The sequence below is a fragment of the Columba livia genome, chromosome 2, assembly GCF_036013475.1.
Source record: "Columba livia isolate bColLiv1 breed racing homer chromosome 2, bColLiv1.pat.W.v2, whole genome shotgun sequence".
Classification (NCBI taxonomy): Eukaryota; Metazoa; Chordata; class Aves; order Columbiformes; family Columbidae; genus Columba; species Columba livia.
The window spans coordinates 20,614,566-20,627,784 of record NC_088603.1 but is presented as its reverse complement, the minus strand read 5'-3'; the positions used below and the strand labels follow the sequence as shown (position 1 = coordinate 20,627,784).

At 37.9% G+C, this 13,219-nt stretch overlaps 1 protein-coding gene across 2 annotated transcripts in view; it reads right to left on the bottom strand.

Annotated features, from left to right (window-relative positions):
- Positions 1–13,219, bottom strand: part of NEBL (nebulette) — a 253,116-nt gene that overhangs the window by 221,485 nt on the left and 18,412 nt on the right. The gene's annotated exons all lie outside the window — the stretch shown is intronic.

The window sequence follows — 13,219 nt, the reverse complement described above, 5'->3', positions numbered from 1 at the left end:
AACACTGAGCCAAATTGACTTCAAGCGTGAGTTCAAAATGCATTACTTAAAACACATTAAACCCCCATGTGGACATTTTCATTCATAAGTAAAGTGGCCTAGTTTAATCTGATTTAATTAACGTGTTACAAATTCACTCTCTTGTTAATTAAACTTCACTTTTCCTGAGCATGCCCAATAGTAACCTACATAGGGGCTGTGAAACATAGGTCCAGCAAGCTTATCTCTCAAGCTATCTATGCAGTCGGTTTTGTGTAAACCAGGACCAGGGGTGGGGTGCAGAACTGTGCCTGCCTTTGGAGCACAAACCTGACAGCGGGGGAGCTGGAAGCTGGAGGGAATTAGGAGAGTTTCAAACTCAATGTGGATTCTGGACAAGCCTGGACAAGAGTCACAAGAACAAATCTGCTGTAGAATAACTGATGTAATACAGCATTAAGCACAGGAACAATTGTTAAGAACATGGAAAGCTATATTACCTGAATGCTCAAGAAGGCTTATCTAAACAAACATCACTTTTATTTCATGCATGTTTAATACAAGATTCCAATGTATCGTGCTCTTTTCTGCTAGTTTTTTTTCTTGTTTCTATTTTAATGTTTGCAGGCCTGAGGAATTAAATTCAGTACTCATAACCAAACAAAGCACAACACTGCAAATAAAATTGGAATAGAAATGCTAGTTCTAAGCTAAAATAATCCTATTTTCTAGTCCTAGGTTTTTAAAAGCGCTCATACCACTCACACCAAGCTCATATAGAGTAGACAAAAGGGAACTGAGAAAACATATACACAAAAATATTCCACCTATTATTTACTCATTCCTCTATGGCAGCATCTGTAGTACTGCAACTTTAGTGTCATAGGTAAAAAATTATTCCACTGTGTAAAGACCAGTGAGTTAAACTGGAATCCCTTTCTACATGTTAAAATGTTTGGTCGTAAAAACAGGGTCTTCCTGTCCTCCGTTTGCTCAGCTGCAAACAGCTCCTATCTGTGGTGACACTAATTCACTACTTGACAGTTGTCCTTTGGCCTATGTGAAAGAGTTGGTAGTTTCTGTTCCTACTGGGCAGGTATCCAAGCTGTAAAGCTACTGTTCACTTGTCACTAATTGATACCCTTGGTAGTCCATTAGGGAAACTATGGAATGAATAAGCACCTCTCACTGGTAAAAATATGCTCAGGACATGGTAAAAAGATTGTGGCGCGCTGGCAAAAGAGCATGAGAAAAGCTTCACTGCTACTCGTGCTCCATCCATTCAGAAGATAAATAAAGGGCTTCATTCTTCAGAACTGTCACTTTGGCATCTTTCATAGCAATAAATTAGCATTTAAGAAAAAGCTACAGGAAAATGAATTCTTCTCACCGGTGACAAAACCCAGTTCTCACACATAAACATAACAAAGGACAATCACTTCATAAAATATTCTCTGAAAAATAATGTATTATTCATACGCTGAATCATGCAAAATTTCTCTGACCTTTTGTGCATAGCTTTTTCTGGATGTCATCAACTGTTTTATAACTTTCTTGGATTTTTCATTCTTTCAAACATACCAAAATTAATGTGAAGAAAAAATTTTATCTTCTATTTTAAATCATCATTAAAGCATTCTATTAGAAATCTGAAAGGGAAGCAACATTCATCCTTCTCCAGTCTCTCCCAATATCTATTCATGAAAGATTCATTAATTGTTAAATAATCTTCTAGTTTGATTTTTGGCTTCTTTTGCATAATGTATTGTTAAATTACATTAACTTACTGAATAAGCATTTCAGCAGAGATACTTAATTTCCTTTGTAACTGATTCAAACAAGAAAGCCAGGATTGTAATTTACAGCATCTAGCAATCTCAAAAATTAATGCTCAATACTAAGCAGCTGTAAATAGTAATACTAAAACTGTGCCAAACATACAAAGACAACTCAAGCATTTAAACTGCAGCTACTATATTTGATACCATGATGGCACATTCCTGATATCTCACCACACTGTCACTGAATAGTTCCACTGACCAGGATTTGCCTTAAAATGAACATGCACAGTCTCCATCAGTTTTGCACATAATTTTTTTTAGATGTATAATGACAGAATTTTGCAACTTTTTCCCAGGCGAAATGCACCAGCTAGTTTGGCCCATGCATCTAGTTGCTGTGCCAAGGCTCTATCATTACCCCACACCTGTGAAACCTTGTGCTTCTCTGACATCAGATGAAAATGAGAGTAGCTGGAAATGGTCAAATGTAGCTCAGTGAAATAACACCCTTGCAATTTCTTAGGGATACCCACAGCTACTACCAAGCCATGAATTGTAGCAGTCACCATAAATTACATCTATGCAGCAGCAACGTTTCCCACAAGTTTTCCAACGATACAGCCAATTACAGTTACAGACAGAATAATTTCTAAAGATTCACAAAAATAATTTTTGAGTGGGGCAGACACAAAGGTGGGAGAGTTCAAAGTCACAAGCATTCAAAGTGAGTAAAAAAAAAAAAAAAAGTCTTCATCTATTTGACAAGGAAAAAAAAAAAAAAGAAACAAAAGGAACTCAGTTTTCATTTCAGTAAGAGTAGCTTAGAAACTATTACAAATGCTCTGCCCTTCTGAAATAATACATCCTATTGTCCCAACGGCTGAGCACCCAGCTGTAAGCAACACCCAGCAGGAGCAGCAGCTTTTCAGCTTTTCTCTTAACAGGTCAGCTATAGACATACACATATTTCCTAAACCTTTACCATTCAAGGAAGATGAGCAATTGCCAAGGCTTTCCAAGAACTTCAACTGCACATATGCAGTATCTAACCTTCCAAAGAAAGCATCACATTCAGAAATGGAGTTAACTGTTCACTAGTCTGCACTTCTTTAGCTTGTTTTCTCCCCAGGCTGCGGTAACTAGGATACTAGGAGGAAAAATAAAATACTATCCCACAGTCAAAGTCAACTCAAAATCACTTCCAGAATGAGGACACTAAGAATCAGATGTAGAAGTTACCAAGACACTGTAAGATAGACTTGCACTTGTTACTATGCTTGACATGGAAATAACTACTTTCTCTACTGCCTTTAAAACAACTGATGCTGCCTTGGAGTATGATACAAAATTGCACAACACAAAACTCTGAGTGTCTTGGCTGATTCCAGCCACACTGAACATTCTGATTATCCAGTCGTAATTCCCCCCGGGTGTGAACTTTTTACAATTTATTATAAAACTAGAAAAGTAGGTCCTACATTTTACAGAGTCTTACACCTGAAGGAATTCCACAGGACTTCGTCTCATTTTTAGATGTTTTCCACCATTCCATAGTTATGTTCTCGTAGAGATACTGGCACAGTATTTCAATTATTATTCCAAGATGGACAGCTCAGAACCACAGAAATGGTGCAAACCTACATGTACTTATACAGTGACATCTAAAGCTACACTTCAGCCCCTTGTTTGAGCATGACAAGATGAAGAAACAGATCAGGCATACCCTGCGTAGGACTGTGAATATAATACTACTACAGTGTGTGGGAGGCAAAATATTTCACTGCAAGTAAAATCTGACAGTGGAAATTTCCATTCCTTGCATACTTTAAAGGTGAACTCGGATCTTATACATAGAAAGTATTCAAAACTGGAAAACAAATTCAGTCAGTATACCTGTAACAACAGAAACAAAAGTTAAATCACCACCTTGATTGTGCCTTAGAAATTAGTGAAACCCTTCATAACTCCCACTTGTACAGATCTCACAGTCACAACACACACACAAAGATTACTGGCCAGGTAAAATATGTGTGTTCAACATCCATTCAACAGAAATGTGTATGTTCAATGCAGCTTATGGCAGATATGCTTTCACTGCAAGGTGCATAATGCTGGAGTCATTCTATTAGATGAAGAAAACGCTAATCAAATACTTTTTTAAAAGTCTGTCAAACACTAGAATGCATCCGATTTTAAGATGTGCTAAATTTGCTAAATTGTCATCACCATCTTCTCCCACAGTGTGCCAGTACTTTGAAGGAAAACTCAGCCCTTGATCCAGTTGTTTATATAGACAACACAAGAAGAAATAGTAATGAAGGTCAATGCAATTGGAAAATAGATCAATACAGTGATATTGTATTTGTACAAGGTAAGGATGAGTTATTTTTTGCTTATTTCCATATTTTCTGAGTCATTTTACTTCTTAAAGTAAGCCTTGGTGAAGATGCAACAGAAAACTCAGGATTTAAAGGTCTCTTTCAATGCTTGCTCATAAAGGAGGGATTTGAATAAGAATGGAATCAAGACGTGAAAGACAATGGTGGTAGTGAAGGGAATGAAAAAGGAATTAATAGTTCCATATCATCTAGTAGGTACAGTCAAAATCAGAGACAAAATAGAGCAGTTCCTGGTCACATTTAGAAAGGCTGGAGAGAGGCAAGAGATGGAGATCTCCATCAAAGCCAAGACAACAGTTTCAAAACAGAAGGGCAGACAAAGTGGACACTACTGGAGATGCAATGAGTGAAACGCAGTAGGAAATGGTATCAAGCTGACGGAAGAGGTGTGAAAGGTACATACCACCATATGTTACACAAGGCAGGAAGATGAATCAGTGGTGCTCAAGGAAGTGCAGAAGTACAAGAGCCTGGGGGGGAAGCGGTGGACAGGTTTTGCCATGTTTACATTTTATTGGTGGAACGCCATGTGGAAAACTCTGAGGTATGGAAGGAAAGAGCATCTATTAAACCCCTATGCACACCTAATACATAAAATCTCAAAGCAAGATGAGGTTACCTAGGGATGAGTTACCAAGTTAGATGAGGAGAGGCCTGATGGAAGATCTTCTTCCCCACACTATAAATAAAACAGTACATAAAGCACTAGAAGATATCAGAACTGCTGGCAAAACCCATGCCCAAATTTGGGGGAAAAAAAGGAAAAAGAAAAGAGAGAGAGACAAAGAAAAAAATTAAAAAAAAAAAAAAAAAAAAAAAAAAAAAAAAAAACACCATTGTGAAACCTGAATGAGAAAAGCATTTTCCATGTGAGCGATTAATGACTCTCATGTTGTCAGAAATACCCAGGTACAAGTGTAAAAAGGTCTCTTGCAACGTGGCCAGGTAAAAACTGTTGTTATCAAGTCTGAAGTGCAATTTCCAGAGACTAAAAGACACCAAAGAAGAGACTGTCAAACAGCAGAGAATTAGCAATACTGTCAAGGATAAGAGAGCAAACAGCATTTTCAAGCAGCACAGAAGCATAAGGGAGAAGAAAAGGGGAATTGTAGCTGCTAAGAAAGCTTGAAAGAAAAGGGCAATGTTGCTAATTCTCTGTTTTATCATATCCATGAAATTCTGATAATAAATGAAAATCTTGTCTGCATCTATACAGAAAATAACAGAAAGCACTTATAGTGATACAGACTAATTCAATGCTGTCTCAAAGAGAAACCATAACTGTGAGTTTAAGAGCACAGAAACTTGCACAGAACTTGTTTATTTTTTCTAAATCTCTCCTAATAAGAGTTACTATGCCATTTTACTATGAACAGTATTCTATATCATTCCTGCATAATTGTATTTAATAGTTTCTGAATACATTCTGAAAAGAGGTGAATGAAAGAAAAACAATACAGAAACCCCATCATGACTACTGTACCCTCTTATCTCAATATTATTTCACTTTGGTAAGATTTTATCCCCAAAGATTCATCATGAAGACAAAAACATCCCTCTTCAATCAGCTGTAGTTCTCAATATTTATGTCTCTAATCACATCCCCTCTTACATCCTGCAGTTTTCCTTCTCCAATTTTTCTCTCTTCTCCTTCTCTTTTTTCCTTGGATCCTCACTCACTCAGAGCCTTGACACCCTTCCTTCATTTCTCATTCCTCCTCCGCAGTTTCTTTGCTTTCATTCTGCCTGCTGCCCTCTTTTCCGGCTATCTGTACACTGTAAGAAATATTTAAATAGAAGATCTCACTTTGAAAACTCGTCTCCCCTGGCAGGCTCCCGGGGCTGGGGCGGCCACTGGCACGTTGCTAAGCAGCACTTTCACACCCTGTTTGAAGGACCAGGGCTCGGCTCTGTTCCGTGCTGCTAGTGCAATGCCCTGGTTTGCAAAGAACAGGGGCCCTGCATGCCTCAGTCACGGGAAGATTAAAGCCCTGTTCATTTTTGGAGGTGCGTAGGAGGACAGAAGCAAGAGTATATTGTCTTTTTAAAAAAAAATATGTAAATAAGCTTTCCTAACGCGCCCCCTCTATGGTATTCCCATCTCTAGACAATGAGCACTATTTTGCAGCTAAAGAACTTTCAGGTAATTTTTTTGCCCAAGGTCACAGAGAAACACCTTTAAAACCAAAACCAACGTCCATTTTTAACTAGTTCACCAAATCAGACAGCCTCTCTGCTGCTCTCTAACTGCATCTAACCTTCTCCTGGGTCCACTGAGGCTCACAGCATGGGGAGGCCCTGTGCATTTTGGAGGGTGCAGTGCTGATACATACCTGCTGGGTAAACCTTTCAGAGCAAAGTGACTTAACCACTTTGCCTAAGTCTGGTCAAAATTGCTGCACATGCACAGGTCCTGATGCAGAATCTCCACATTAAGTGGGACTACTATGGCTATCTCATCCAGATATAATTTCTAGGTCCTCTCTGAGTTCTTCTTAAATCTCAAGTGTAACTGGCTACCTGGACATAATGATAGATGTAGTATAAGAGTCACACCCCAGATTCTGTTCCTGTTTTAATCCTAACTCTAGATGTCTTGTTTTACTAAAAACCACAAATACCAGGTACTGACCCCAGGCAACAGTCCTTCATTCTGGAAGAGATAGGAGGATGAATGTAGATGGCAGTGTCTTCTCACTGAACAGCACATATTAGTCCCTCATTTCATTTTCCTGACTCAGACCATATTCACTGCCACAGGCGTCATTTTTTTCATTTGGATCCAGGTGGGTGAGATGGAGATTTTCAAGTCCTGAGGTGGACAAGCAGTGACTACTGGACTGGGGAATAATCACGGCAGTCAAGGTGCACACTCCAAGACTTCAAGCAGCTCAGCCCTTCAGACTAGGTGACAACTATGGAGGGAGCTCACACCTTCATTCTGGCACCCTCTGCATGCCACATCCCCAGAACACAAACCACAGAGAAACACTGCACGTAGGTCTCTAACGCATAAATAAAAGAGCCAGGCAAAGTGCCTAATGTCTCTTTCAAGTCCAAATCTACAGTAAAAGGCCATGGGTGAAGCTAGAAATAAAGGTCTTGATACCCGTGTTTCTGTTTCACCCTGAGACTAGCTAACCAGTCAGCTCACAGCAGACCACAGACATGGAGAAGCCTTGACAGCATCTCTTTGTCACTAAATAAAATGGAAAGAGATGCCATGTTTAACAGAAGAGGAAGTAACATTTTAAAATACACCTAAGATCTTTTCAGAGAAGAAAATTCAAAGAGAATGATAAAGATTAGAAAGTTTTCATGACAGTAGCAGGAGTTTATTTGATTTGGTTAAAATTTGCTGAGAGGAAAGTCTTGCTGAGGATAAATCATCTTTGCTTGACTTTTGTGTACAGTAGACAGATACGGGATCTGTGTATCTATCTATCTGTCACCTAAGGATGATCAAAGAGTATGCGCACATTTGCTCCGTATATTAGGCAAAAGAGAATAAAGAGGAAAATATGCTTAATAGAGAGGCATCGTATGTTATTATTTAATATTTAATACAGATATATGTATGTAAACTGATAGATACAGTGAATCCAGAAGTTGCTTGAATGACATTGAAATTTTTCATACTCTTTAAATCTAAGAGCAGTCTTGTATGCTTTGCTGATTAACCTATACCACTCAGCATGCAATAGAAACAAGCTGGGCAAGTTACATGACTGGAACAGGGGCTTAACTGCACATTGAAGGTAATATAACTGCTGTTATATTTGCAGTTAGGAAAGTTTTAAGAATTAAAAAGTATTTTCTCACTTCAGTTCTCAAGTTTTGGAAGCAAAGCATACTTTGCAGACTGTGTGCACCCAGGAACACTGGCAAATTTCTTTTCTCTTCCTTAAAAGCAGAGAGTCCACTGAAAGTATCTTGATGTTTCACTTTCTCTGGACAGTCTGATCTGTAATGACTCAGTAAATGAAGTAAACTGTAATTCTCACCAGAAGACTGCTGCTGAAACATTTAATCCTCTCAGCATTTTGGGCTGTTTCTCTTTAATGTTTGGAGGTCTAACAATTTTCAATACAAAACAGGAAGTTGATACAATGCCAAATCCATCCTTTAATTTCAGGTGCATCCACTACATCTTTTTCAAATTATGCAAGTGTGCAATAAAACTGTCCTCACAATATTCCAATTATTCTCCAACTAATGTACATTTTAAACAGAAGATACAGGTGCATCATAACTTAATGTTTCACACTATCTTGAAATAAAGCTATATTTAAATCTGTGCAAGTTTGCAAATGCATTCAAGAGTATGACCTTTATTCACTTTTTTATAAGGAATAACATCCTACTATACAAGTTCAAACCATGTCTGTAAGAAAAAATAGAATATAAATTACTTGTTATCTACTACTTCTCATGAGTGTAGCAAATATCAGTCACCTCATTTAACAGATTTTTAAAACACTTAGGTGTAGAGAAATGAAATAATTGTCCTGTGCACTAGCAGAACCAAAAAGAACTCATACAGACCTCAGGTCTCCTCAGACCCTGGCACTCATCTAGCCACTGGACAGGACAACCACCTTTGGCAGCAGTTCTACAATTCTTCCTAATGCACTCTGATGCCACCACGATCACAGGCTGCTACCCTAGTGGCATCACCAGTTTGTGAGGATCGTAACTTCTGACATCCATTGCACTACTGAATCCAATTAATATGACAGAAGCATTCACATAATCAGCTCACTACAGACAGCAAACAACTTGTTCTTCTCTGGAGATGCCTGTTTCAGCCACCTTAAGTGTACTCTACCTTTTAGATGCTTTCTCAGAAATTTTGTTAAGAATCACGTTTTCCATTAGCTTGTTCCCCATTATTCAGCAATGGGGAAGAGATCCCCTGGAAGCGATGGAGAAGACAGACTAAAAACAAGTCAAGACTATGATACTATTCTTAAAATGCAAATGTCACTCTGGAAAAGACTGGGAGGGATCTGTAGAAAGCTGCAGGAATTATAAGAGTTTATGAAAGTACAATTAATGAAAAATAACTACGGGAATTAAGTTTTTTCAGTCTAAAAAGACAAAGTCTGAAACAGGTCATGGTAATGGTGTTCTAATACAAAAAATGTTAAAAAAAAAAGGAGAGCTAACAGTTGTTCTCCACATCCACTAGGAAAGAAGAAGAAGATAAAACTGCAGAAAATAATATTAATTCCAGGAAGTCTGTGAACTGTAAGGACATAATAGAGTAAGGACTCTTAAGAATACTGAATTTTAAGAACAGATTAGACAAACACATTTCAGAATAATTTAGATAAACTTAGTCCTACTGCAGTGCAATACAGGCTAAAATGATCTAAAGTTGGTTTCCAGTCTTTAGCTCTTCCATGCACTACACTAAGACAAATGCATGCATTAGCTGTATTTTTATAAGAAGACACACAGAACAATGAGAATAATTATATTGATTTGTCGTTTAATTTTATGAGTGTCTTCATAAATATTAATTTATTTCCACTTAGCGTAGACAAAAGGACACTCCTCTATCTCTAGGTATTATTACTGTATATCCTTACCAGTGTGTGTTGAGTAGAGCTTTCTATTGCAGACCTTCATTGGGTACATACTTGGTCACACATGCCAAAGAGCTGAAATAGTCTCAGACATGACACTAGGAACAGCATTTCCTTTTGTGTCAAAAATTTGTGTCTTGCGTACACTACTCCTATGAGCCAACTAAAACAAGGATAAGTCTTTGGTCCCTTTTCCTTTATAAGAATTAACATAAAGACACTTGAAAAAAATAAGCTCTGTTTCCACAGAATCTCCCTTATCCAGCACAACCATCACCTTCTAACTCCCACACCCTATTTTTTTTTTTCACTCACCACAGTTCAGAGCCCCTCCAGAAGTGCATTAGAAAAGGACTCACACCCCAGGTACAGAGCTCACTCACTCTCATGGCAACCAATGGCAACACACCAAGGGCAACACACAAACATGAATGGCAGCACATGCTTTTAGATAGACTAGATTCCTCATCAGCAATAAGGAAGCTTGGGGTTAGAGACATGCTGTCTTCTGGTTTTACGTATCACTGTATTAACTGACACAATGAAAATTAACATTTAGTGCCTAATCAGATGAACATGACATTCAGTATCTAACCAGATCCACGTTTTTTTCCACGCATTTTATTTATAGAGAATATTAATATGGGGCTAATGTATTTCTACCAGAGATCCCCACTGACCAAAGATCTAATTAATTTTCAAAGTCAAAAAAAGTTGAAAAATTATGAATTTTGATTATACAGGATCTGTTCTATGAAAAAAGAAAATCTTAATTTATGTATAGTCTGAAGTATGTATCTTACATAAGATATTAAAAAGGCAGAACAAGAAGTGTATTCATAACTTCCCTTTCACTTCACAGATAATGTCAGAATAATATTTATGAGATTACGCGTACATTTATAACTAGGCCAGAAACTTAATATTAAATGTCTATCTTATGGAAAATTTAGCGACACAAGTAAATGAGCAGGGAACGGGTCCCTCAAAAAAGAATAAGTAACAATAAATCAAATGGAATTTTTCCCATTAGTTAAAATATCTGACTATGTAACAGTTTCAATACTGAATTCTTAAGAAACAAGTTTTTTTTCAATAAAGAATTTTATCCTCTTTCAAACAAAAAAAACGCTGTGGCAGATAATAGGTCACTGTGTTCTCCAGCCTCTAGGTTTTTTCAGAAGTTTGTTAATCACTCAGTGAGTAACAGCAAAAACAGTCACAGACAACAGCCATACATGGGCCAACTGTTCTCTGTTAAATCTGGATACAATTTATAAGTTGGACAGTTCATTACCATCAACCACCAAACTGAAACAAAATTGACATTTTGTAATCATGTTTCTTCCTTAGTAAAATACTTCATTCCTATTGGGTGTGAGTTTCACAGATATAGGGGGAAATCCAAAGGGAATGCAGAAGGATCTTCATACAGAGTTGCATTTCTAAAATATTAATAAAGGGGTTTTTTTACCTCATAACGGTAACATTGTTCACCTTAGTTAATCAAACAGAAAAAGAAACTACATCATACAGATAACAGCTATTCAATTCTTGCTTTTTCGAAAGCTGTAAGGGAATGTCCCCAGCAGACCCGGGCGAATGCCCACAAAGCAGCAGCAGAGAGCAGCCTCCGCGTTCCGCCACAACAGGAAGCAAACACTCAAACAGCAGAACCCACATGATGGGAACTGCTCTACCAGATGAGCGATTCCATGGTCTGAAAGGCAGCGCAATGCTTTGCCATGGACAGAAACCCCACTGGATTAAAATAATGAGAATTCAGGCCCTCCCGTAGGCAGGGTGTCACAGGGTTTCCCTTTTCTTTCTAAGGTAAATCCAGCCACTGTAGGACTTGGGACACAACTTTACCCTATGAGACGTGTGGTCAAAGGAATACGCTGGAGTTGCAGCACTGACTGAAAAGAATGGTTAATGCCAACTACCACCTCCACAGAGCCTGGAAAATAAAAAAGTCTCATGACTAAGAAGCAGAGTATTCTGAAAACACTGCTTCCGTTGCCTGCAGAATTAACATCAAGATAAGCAAAATGTTTCCTTGAGCTTTAAAATTAACAGAAAAAAGTTACATTTAATAGTATTTGGGTTTTTTTTCAGATCCTATCAAGAAAGTCAAGGACAGATCTTTATTGTATAAATTTAAGATTTACTAGGTATACAGCATCATGAGCACAGATCTTCTGTCCAATAATTTGTACATCTTCCTTTATATGTAAATACAAATTTAATAAAAGACAGACAAAACACACCGGAGATTACAAAACAAATAGAGAGTTCAGAGAGAGGAGATAAATTCTGACTTGGATTTAGCAAATTAATTGTGTTTTTAACGAAAGACCATAGACAGGATTTCCATTCACTGAACACAAATTAATCGAACCATTCTGAAAAGGCAAAAGTAAACTGGGGCGGGGGGGAGGGGGGGGAAATCAGTAAAATCAGTAGTCCAACAGATCTTACACTAGAAGAGCACAGCGTTTCTCTCATCTGGCTGCAGGGTTGCCCCAGGTGACTGAGATCCTGTGTCTTGGAAAAAAAAGTCTCTGCTCCTTGGACAGCCTACCATACAGTGTCATCGCATCTTTCTGGGTGTCATAAATGCTTTTACCTCACTGTCTTCCGCATGTACTTCCAGAGACCAATCCAATTCTGTGTATTTTTCTTTAAAAAATTTCGTTTAGAAAAATTAAAATAGCAGAGATGCTTATTGCTGAGTTACTCTACCTTTTCCATTAAGATTATAAAAAGGCATATGACTAAAACCAGACTTTTGTAATATTTTTAATTGGCTGTGAAACACTTTTTTTTCCTCAGGATATATGACATATTTTTTAAAATGTCAATCCAATGTGTAACTCAAAATTCAAAAATATCTCAGCTGAATGAGTCCTGTATTCTCAGTTTTATCTGGCCTCATAACAAATCCAATCTCCATGAACTCATCAAAACAAAATAAATTATGTTTGAACTCACCTAATTTTCCTCATAGCTATGCATAAGGAATTCACACCTGCCCTTGGCTGTTAGACCCAAGGCAACACTATCATAAATTTCAGATCAATCATAGGATCACAGAACAGCCCAGGTTGGAAGGAACCTCAAGAGATCATTTGACCCAAGCTTTCATGGGAAAAGGAACCTAAATAAGATTATCTAGCACCCTGTCCAATCACATTTTGAAAGCCTCTAGTGATGGAGACTCTACCACACCCCTGGGGACGTTGTTCTCACTGTAAAAAACCTAAGATAAAAAGTTCTCCCAATACAACTCATAGCCACTGCCCCTTGTCTTCTCTATGTGGCTCCTTGTGAAGAGGAGCCTCCTTCCTCTTTGTAGATGCTCTTTAAGTACTAGAATACTTTGATGAGGTCCTTCTTGAGCCTTCTCTTCTCCAGGGAGAAAAGACCTAAGGCCTTCAGTCTTTCCTCATAGGGCAGTTTCTCCTGT